Genomic DNA, 10,000 nt, shown 5'->3' with positions numbered 1-10,000 from the left:
TATGTATATATTGATTGTGTGTATGTATGTATATATGTATGTATGTGTGTATACATGCATATATTTTTGTACCGCCTGCTTTTATATGGAAACACGAGACATCGGAACTTATCGACTTTTTTTTTTCAATTAGTTTACACAGAACTGCAATCAACTAATTATCCAAATAAGTTATCTTCTTATATTCATTCTTAATTGCCAAATTTGCCAGTCAGCCACTTCTCAAGAGAAACACAAATATTGATACATTGTCAAAGAATAACCATATTTATTATTATTATTATTATTATTATTATTATTATTATTATTATTATTAGTAGTAGTAGTAGTAGTAGTAGTAGTAGTAGTAGTAGTAGTAGTAGTAGTAGTAGTAGTAACAGTAGTAGTAGTTATAGCAGTAGTAGTTTTTATTATTGTTCATATTATCATCATCAAATTTGTTAACGTTACCATTATTATTATCATAATTATTATCATTATTATTATTATTATCATTATTATTGCTATGATTATTTTCCTTCATTATTGGCAATGTGATAATGACGTATAAACATTATTCATCTTGTTAAATATTTTTTAAGACTTTATAGTTTTGATTGCTTAGCTTCTTTTTTTTGTGTTTAGTTTTCATTTATAAGTTAACCTAATTAGTATATTCTATCCATGAAAAAAGACACCTGCATTGTCTCATGTGCCTATATACATACATACATACACACACACGCAGATAAATAGCTGATTATATATATATATATATATATATATATGCACATATATATGCACATATATATACATATATATATATATATATTTATATTATATATATATATTTGTGTATATATCTATATATGCATATATATATATATGTATACATATATATATATGTATATATATATATATATATATGTATATATATATATATGTATATATATATGTATGTATATATATATATATATATATATATATATATATATATATATATATTATATATATATATATATAATTTTTTTATCTATAGAGCCAAACATGTAATTTCCTGCCAAAAAGTAATGCATTTCTCTGGAAGAACAGTAGAGAATATTTATATATTCTATATGATTCAATTACTTGAGTCTAAACGTACTAAATGAATACGTGTATATCCTATACATACATGTACACACAGATACACACAAACACACACACACACATACATATATATATATATATATATATATATATATATATATATATATATATATATATTTGTGCACGTATATATTTGAATGGGGCATAGTGTAAATTATTTTTATCTCTCTTCGGCAGTAACTATGCAACTGATTCTAACTTTAAGTAGAATAACACATATATTTAATTGTGATGGCATGATGACATCATATGTATGTTAACTCTGTTTTAGTAAAACGTAATTGATTCTCGTCATTTATAAAACCGGTGTATGTGTGTGTATATATGTGCGTGCATGTGTATGTATAGTTTTATGCGTGTCTGCGTTTATGTGTGTACCTATATATATATATATATATATATATATATATATATATATATATATATATATATATATATATACGAGGGTCGATCAATAGTTATGCGGGACTGTTGCAATAGTAACGAAACTAAAGCACTCAGAGTAAAGCCGCTTGGCACAGATTGACCGTGATCTCTGCTATGTATGTCCACTAGTCTTCGACGTTCTAACTCACACTTTTGCTCTTTACAGCAGTGCTTGGAAGGAAGCTGTGTAGCGTGTGATCGTTACATTGACCATGACAGAGGAAGTTGAGCAGAGAATCTGCATCAAATTTTGCCAAAAGCATGGCGATACCTGTTCAGAGGCCTGCGCAAAGTTTTGAAAATGTTTTTCATCGTTCTCGACACAGTCAAGGAGATCTTGCACAATTGAAATCAGAGTAATTTTTTGGTCAACTGAACGCAGTTTTTGGCACAAACTTGGCAGACACGCGTCTCATACCCAGATCTTCAGTGATAATGGATTGAACTGAACCGTAGCTAATCTGCACATCCTCTGATAACTCACGGATTACGATTCGAGAATTTCCCCTCACAGCCGCATGCACATCTGTGATATCGTTCTCCGTTTTACGGGTTGCGGGTCCATCTTGGAAACATCTTCATCCCTCGTACACTTGTGTACGGCTCTGAGCAGGTATCACCATGTCACACTTTCTCTGTCGTGGTCAATGCAACGAGCACTGCCATAAACAGCAGAAGTGAGCTACAACGTTGAATCTTAGTTCGCATGCACAGCAGCATTCAAGGTCAATCTTTGCCAAGCGGCCTTACTCTGCCTGCTTTAGCTTCGTTACTATGGCAAATGTCCGGATACTTATCGATCAGACCTCGTACATACATACATACATACATACATACATACATACATACATATATATATATATATATATATATATGCATAAGCATATATATACATGTATATATATATATATATATATATATATATATATATATATATATATATATATATACATATATATATATATATATATATATATATATATATATATATAGAGAGAGAGAGAGAGAGAGAGAGAGAGAGAGAGATAAGCAGACAATAATTTTGAAATCGCTGTTGGCATGTAGTTTGATGTTACTGGAAATATCATTCAGAGTAAACATTTGCTCCTACACTTGTATTGGGTTCTTGTAATATATTCAGTCCATGTTCATCTACCTTCTCCTGCCTAGAAACAGCATATATATATATATATATATATATATATATATATATATATATGTATGTATGTCACGACCAACACCACTACCAACAGCAACATCAACACGAGCAACGTATTGTGTTTTGTGCTGGCATCCATATCGCCATAATCGATAAATGTTGATCTTCGCAATGTATTGGCTTACGATGGCAATGATATGAAGGCACCTGTCTAATATGATGTGATAAGAATGAAATAAATATATTACATTATATTATAACGATATCATAACACGACCTTCTGTGGATACGGCGGTGTTGAAAGTCACGTCAGAGGGATGATATAACTGATTAAATTACCATCTTTAGTAACAATGTCGTTATAATATGTTATAATATGTTATAATGTGTTATAGAATGAGCAGCTATGGCACACGTATTAGAATACACGGTGTTGCTGAGTGTTTATGTATATGTTATCATTGTAGCCATATCTAGTGGAGACACGTGGCTTAATGGTTACGATGTTCGGCTCACGTTTGTAAGATCGTGAGGTCGATACCCGGTGGAGTTTTGTGTCCTCGAGCGAGGTGTTTTATGTCACGTTGCTCCAGTCCCATTCAGCTGGCATTTAAAACGAGCAGTACCTGTAATTCAAAGGGGACCAGTCTGATCACATCCTGTATCACGCTGAATGTCTCTGAGAACTACGTTAAGGGTACATACGTCTGTGGAGTGATCAGCCACTTGCTGCGCGTTAATTTCACGAGCAGGCTGTTCCGATGATCGAATCAACTGGAACCCACATCGTCGTGACCGACGGAGTACCACTTTACTTTACGTTGCTCCAGTCCACTCACATACAGAGTGCTTTTTGTGTAATTTTTAACGATGTCTAAATCTTCGATTATGTAAAGCAAAAGTAAAGTTGTGCTATATGATAGGTTTGTCACAGTTAAATACTGTGCGATTATATACAATGACAAGCTGCCATATTAACGTCACATTAACTTATAATGCTTCGGGAAAGGAAAGGAAATGTCTACTTTCGCGTCAACAGAATCTTTGTCGCAGAAAATAAATACAAGCGAAAAGAAAATGAATGCAGCAAAATTAGGTGGAATTAGTTGAGCGGCTTGCAGTATTTGTTTTTTTTTTTTTAAACCCTAGGACTCATAGGATGAGTTACCTGGTTTTCACGGCTTGTAAATGACACAGATCACAACATTCCTCCTAAACGGGAGGCCAGTATGCTGCAGGGTATAAATCCGGTAATTTTGAGAGATGGGGCAAGTTGATTATATCGACCCCAATACGGGAATGGTACTTTTTATTTTAACGCTTTTTGAAGTTATCTCTACAGTTAATTCAGGTCGATATAATAGATAATACAGTTCTATATTTAAGAGATGAGGAATTATGTACATTATTTACATTATTTACATTTGACGAATATTTGTCCTCATCTTGTTTGTTGTCAGCACAACGTTTCGGCTGATATACCCTCCAGCCTTCATCAGGTGTCTTGGGGAAATTTCGAACCTGGGTTCTCATTCCTAAGGTATTTTTCGATGTCGATATTATTATTATTATTATTATTATTATTATTATTATTATTATTATTATTATTATTATTATTATTATTATTATTATCGTAAGGTTGTGGTTTCGATTCCTGGACAGGGCAACGCGTTGTGTTCTTGAATAAAACACTCCATAGCACGCTGATCCAATCCACTCAGCTGGCAAAAATGTGTAATCCTGTGACAGACCGGCGTCCTGTCCGGGTGGGGATTATATACGCCATGGAAATCGGGAAACCAGCCCTTGTGAGTCGGTGTGACTCGGGAAGGGGACTTTACTTGTTACTTTTACCATTATCCTGGTGCAGGTGCTCTGATCTTTTGCGACGAAATCTCTTCTTGAATTCCCTTAAAACCTCCACAAAGTACTCTTCGTTGAACTTCTATCTCAGACGATGTCGATTATGCCCTTGCTATCGAAAAATGTGATCATCATGAGTTTCCTGATGGACTTGTCTTGCCTTGCCTCTTGTGACAGCGTAAAACAGATTCTCGGCTAATGACAAGTAAATCCATAAAGAGTCCGAATCATTTCGTACGTTTTTGTAACAGTTTTGCCTAGTTTAACACAAGGCTTTATGGCATAGCAGTCTTCTAAATTGTCATCATGTCCCAAATGCATTCTCAAAATAAGTCAGCAGTGACGAGCAATGTTTAATAGAGTGCGTTGAAAGTGCTGTTACAGTAATCTCCTTCAGTCTGGCATAACAAAATTCGGCAGGTCGGTTTATTAGATGCATGCTAATAATATACTAAATTTACATTAGTGTAGAACAGTTATAACTGCGTCTACTAAAAGAGTAGTAAAACGTCTGGAATGCACATCATATACATATATATACATACATACATACATACACACACACACACACACACACACACACACACACACACACATATATATATATAAATATATATATATAGTGCGAGAGAGTTAGGGGTTGAGGTCTCTAATTGATATATATATATATATATATATATATATATATATATATATATATATATATATATATATATATATATATATATATATATACATACATATATATATAGTAATCGAAGTGTACAGTATTATATATCCATTAGGGCCGATGTCACCTATCGGTTTCGTGGCAGGGATTGAACGGAGTGTTAGGTAACAGTCCGATTATGTAACCCTGCGCTCATCAGAGGTAGCTGCTATGGAATGAAATATAATGGTTAGATAGATAGATAGATAGATTCGAAAGTTTCACCATTATTCTATAAAGTACAAATGACAGAATTATATACACATGAATTACGAAAACGCATACAAACAAACAAACACGCGTCAACACCAAAGATACACACATACACAAACACATCCATACACACAGCTACTGTAGCGGTAAGAATCCTTTCTCTATCGCTCTCCTCCTTTTTCTCCCACTTTCTTTTTCTCTCTATTTCTCTATCTGTCTATCTATTTATATATCTTCATCTGCCCCTCTCTCTGTCTGTCTGTCTCTCTGTCTCTCTCTCTCTCTCTCTCTCTCTCTCTCTCTCTCTCTCACTCGGAATATTCCTGGAACAACGAAGCAGAAGACTTGCCAAAAATCCTTTAACTTTTTCGCGTCATTTCCCATTTTCATCTTCGCTACGTGACAAAAGGAGAAAAAAAATTGAGTGAAAACGCAATTTTTCACAATAAATCTCTTAAAGCACTTTACATTTAGATAAACATAATGATGCATAAGTTACTTAGTAAATAATAATAATTATGTAGACGACGACAACGATGATGATGATGATGATGATGCTGATGATGATGATGATGGTGATGGTGATGGTGATGGTGTTGGTTATGGTGATGGTATACAATAGAAGGATAAATATACATAGCTAAGCGTACATATATGTATAGATATAGATAAATAAATTCAGAGAGAGAGACAGGCAGAGGGACAGACGGACAGACAGATGAAGATATACATACATGCATATCATGCATCTACAATTCTATATGCATACTCCACACAGACACACACACATACACAATTATATATTCATGCTTCTATTCATATATATATATGCATGTATGTGTGCGTGCATATGTGTATATATATGGATATATATACACATATGCACGCACACACACACACACATATATATATATATATATATATATATATATATATATATATATATATATATATATATATATATATATATATATATATACGTATATGTATGTATATATGTATAAATGTTAAAATATATGAACACATACATATGTATGTATATATATAGATATATGTTTATATACATACATACATACGCATGTGCATATATATATATATATATGTATACATATATATATATTTAAAGGGAAACACTGTATAGAGGTGTGTATTTAAATCATTCAATTATTCCTACTTTACCTAGATATATATATATACGTATATATATATATATATATATATATATATATATATATATATATATGTATATATATACGTATATATATATCTATATATATGTGTGTGTATATACGTATATATATATATATATATGTGTGTGTGTGCGTGTACATATATATACACACACACACATATATATATATATATATGCACACATATACAAACGTGCGTGCACGCATACATATTTAAACGTACATATGTACATTCATGTCTAAAGGCATCTGTGGTTCTACACAGCTAAATATTTACGCTTTTACATATAATACGAAAATAACTCCATCGCTCTGCCTACAATTACCAACCTACTTTGCTTTGTAGAATATAATGCCTAGAAACGTATGTACAGATATGAATGTATGTATGTATGTATGTATGTATGTGTGAATGTATGTATGTATGCATGCATGTATGTATGTATGTATCTATCTATCTATGCATGTACGGATGTATATATACATATATATATATATATATGTGTGTGTGTGTGTGTGTGTGGGTGTGTGTGTGTATACAAATATATACACATGTATAAATATATATATATATACAAACATGCATGTATACATACACACATATATGTATTGTTTATACTCATATATATATATATAAATGCAAGATTATTGATATATACAAATATATATATGTTTACGTAGATAGATAGATAGATAGATAGATAGATAGATAGATAGATAGATAGATAGATAGATAGATAGATAGACAGAATGTATATATGTATATTCCAATGAGACAAAATTGCTTTAAAATAAAGTCTATATATAAAAAAAAAACGAATTCGTCCTTCCACAATAAATGTATTAAACATTATAAATAATAACAAAAAAAAAAACGAACTAAAACACAAGCAAACAAACTTACCATTCATTTCCTGAATGACAAAAAACTTTACGAAAATAAAATAGATTTTCGAGAGTTTATATTAAATCTAGAGAAAGTCTCTTTTAAAAACCATAATTTTAATATGTTTTCTTACGGAAAACTAGAAATGTATTCTATAAAGTCTTTAGCATTGGTTAAGTGGTAAAAAGCAACATTGAAAAGAGACATGCGTCGAGATTTTAGAAGACATATTTAGATTTTGCTCTAATTTTTTTCAGATTTCTTTCAAAAACCAGGTGGAAGGTTTTACTGCTCGCACGCAAAGACGCTTACGGATTAACGCATATATCTATGTGCACACTTATATATATATATATATATATATATATATATATATATATATATATACAGACACATATATACACACTCATACACACACACACACACATACACACACACACACACACATACACACACACACACACACACATACATATATATATATATATATATATACGCACACATATGTATACACACATATATATGTATCTATATATGTGTGTATATGTGGTTGTGTGGTAAGAAGCTTGCTTCCCAACCACATGGCTCCGGGTTCAGTTCCACTGCGTGGCACCTTCGGCAAGTGTTTTCTACTATAGCCTCGTGTCGACCAAAGCCTTGTGAGTGTATCTGGTAGACAGCCATACTGGGGCCTTGCCTTGAAGAGATTTTTTTAGCAGGTAGACGTACATATACCCCTCTCTCTCTCTCTTTATATATATATATATATATATATATATATATATATATATATGTATGTATGTATATATTCATCTCCCTCTCACTCTCTCACTCTCTTTCTCTAGATATATACAGAGAGAGTGAGAACACACTTACACAGAGATATACATGTTCTCGTACATATACACATACACATATATACATTCTGACAGCTCGCTGCCTTAATAATAATAATAATAATAATAATAACAACAACGACAACAACAACAACAACAACAATAATCTGAAGAACCTCACAGAAACTTTGCCACTGCTCTTAGCGAAGATGAACCAAAAACAAATAAAATATCAACAAACAAAATGTTTATTTTTCAGTCCTTTGTTGTGAATCTACTGATTAAAGAAGAAAAACCGAGACGGCGGTGTGCAGGGGGCGAACCGCAATGATCACAACAACAACAACAACAACAACACAGCCATCCTCTCTTAGGAAAGACTTGGATTAATCACAGAAACCTCTCTCTCTCTCTCTCTCTCTCTCTCTCTCTCTCTTTCTCTCTCTTTGATGTTGAATATTTTGGTAGATTTAAAGTAATTAACATCATTATCATATTTATTTGAGAATGAGTTTTTTTTTCTTCCTTTCTTAATCAACTGTTCGGTGATTGGTTTGTTATATGGTTAGGTCGTTGATTATGTTTTGTTTGGGTAGAGGGATGTTGGCCGGCTTGTTTGTTTGTTGGTTGGGTGGCTGGGTGGCTGGGTGGATAGATGGATGGAGAGATGCATAGATACACTGACAGACGGACAGACAGACGGACAGACAGACGAACGGACGGATAGACGCATAGCAGGATGGATGGACAAATAGATAGGTAGAGAGAGAAAGAGAGAGAGAAAAACAGACTGAGATAGAGAGAGAGAGAGAGAAACAGACAGAGAGAGAGTGAAAGAAAGAGAGTGAAAGAGAGAGAGTGAAAGAGAGAGAGTGGGAGAGATAGAGATAGCTAGATAGAGAGAGGGAGGAAGAGAGATAGAAAGAAAGAAAGAGTGAGAGATAGGGAGAGGGAGAGAGAGAGATAGAGAGAGAGAGGGGGAGAAATAGATAGGTAGCTAGATAGATAGCTAGATAGATAGAGAGAGAAATAGATAGATAGATAGATAGATAGATAGATAGATAGATAGAGAGAGGGGGGCATACAGACAGACAGATAAATAGATAGATAGATAAAATACTCAAATCCGATGCCCTTAGAAGAAACTCAGGACAAGACCACAAGTTCACAGACGAGGTCACAAGATCAAAACACGTTCAGAACAAGTCAGAAGATCAGAACAGGATCATAACAAGTTCACGAAATGATCACAACAACGAAGCAAACTCAAAACAGGATTTCAAGAGGGAAACAATTTTGCAAGATTCTTTTCTACTCTAGGCACGAGGCCCGAAAATTTGGGGGAGGGGCAGGTCGATCAGACCGAGCCCAGTACGCAACTGGTACTTAATTTATCGAGTTCCGGAAGGATGAAGAGCAAAGTTGTCCTCGTTGGAATTTGAACTCAGAACGTAGCGGAAGACGAAATACCACGAAGCATTTCGCCCGGCGTGCGTCCGTTTCTTATTTCTTTATTGCCCACAAGGGGCTAAACATAGAGGGGACAAACATGGACAGAAAAAGGGGATTATGTCGGTTACATCGACCCCA

The sequence above is a fragment of the Octopus bimaculoides genome, chromosome 25, assembly GCF_046866305.1.
Source record: "Octopus bimaculoides isolate indiv1 chromosome 25, ASM4686630v1, whole genome shotgun sequence".
Lineage (NCBI taxonomy): Eukaryota > Metazoa > Mollusca > Cephalopoda > Octopoda > Octopodidae > Octopus > Octopus bimaculoides.
The sequence above is the reverse complement of the archived record's forward strand: the minus strand, read 5'-3'. Positions refer to the sequence as shown.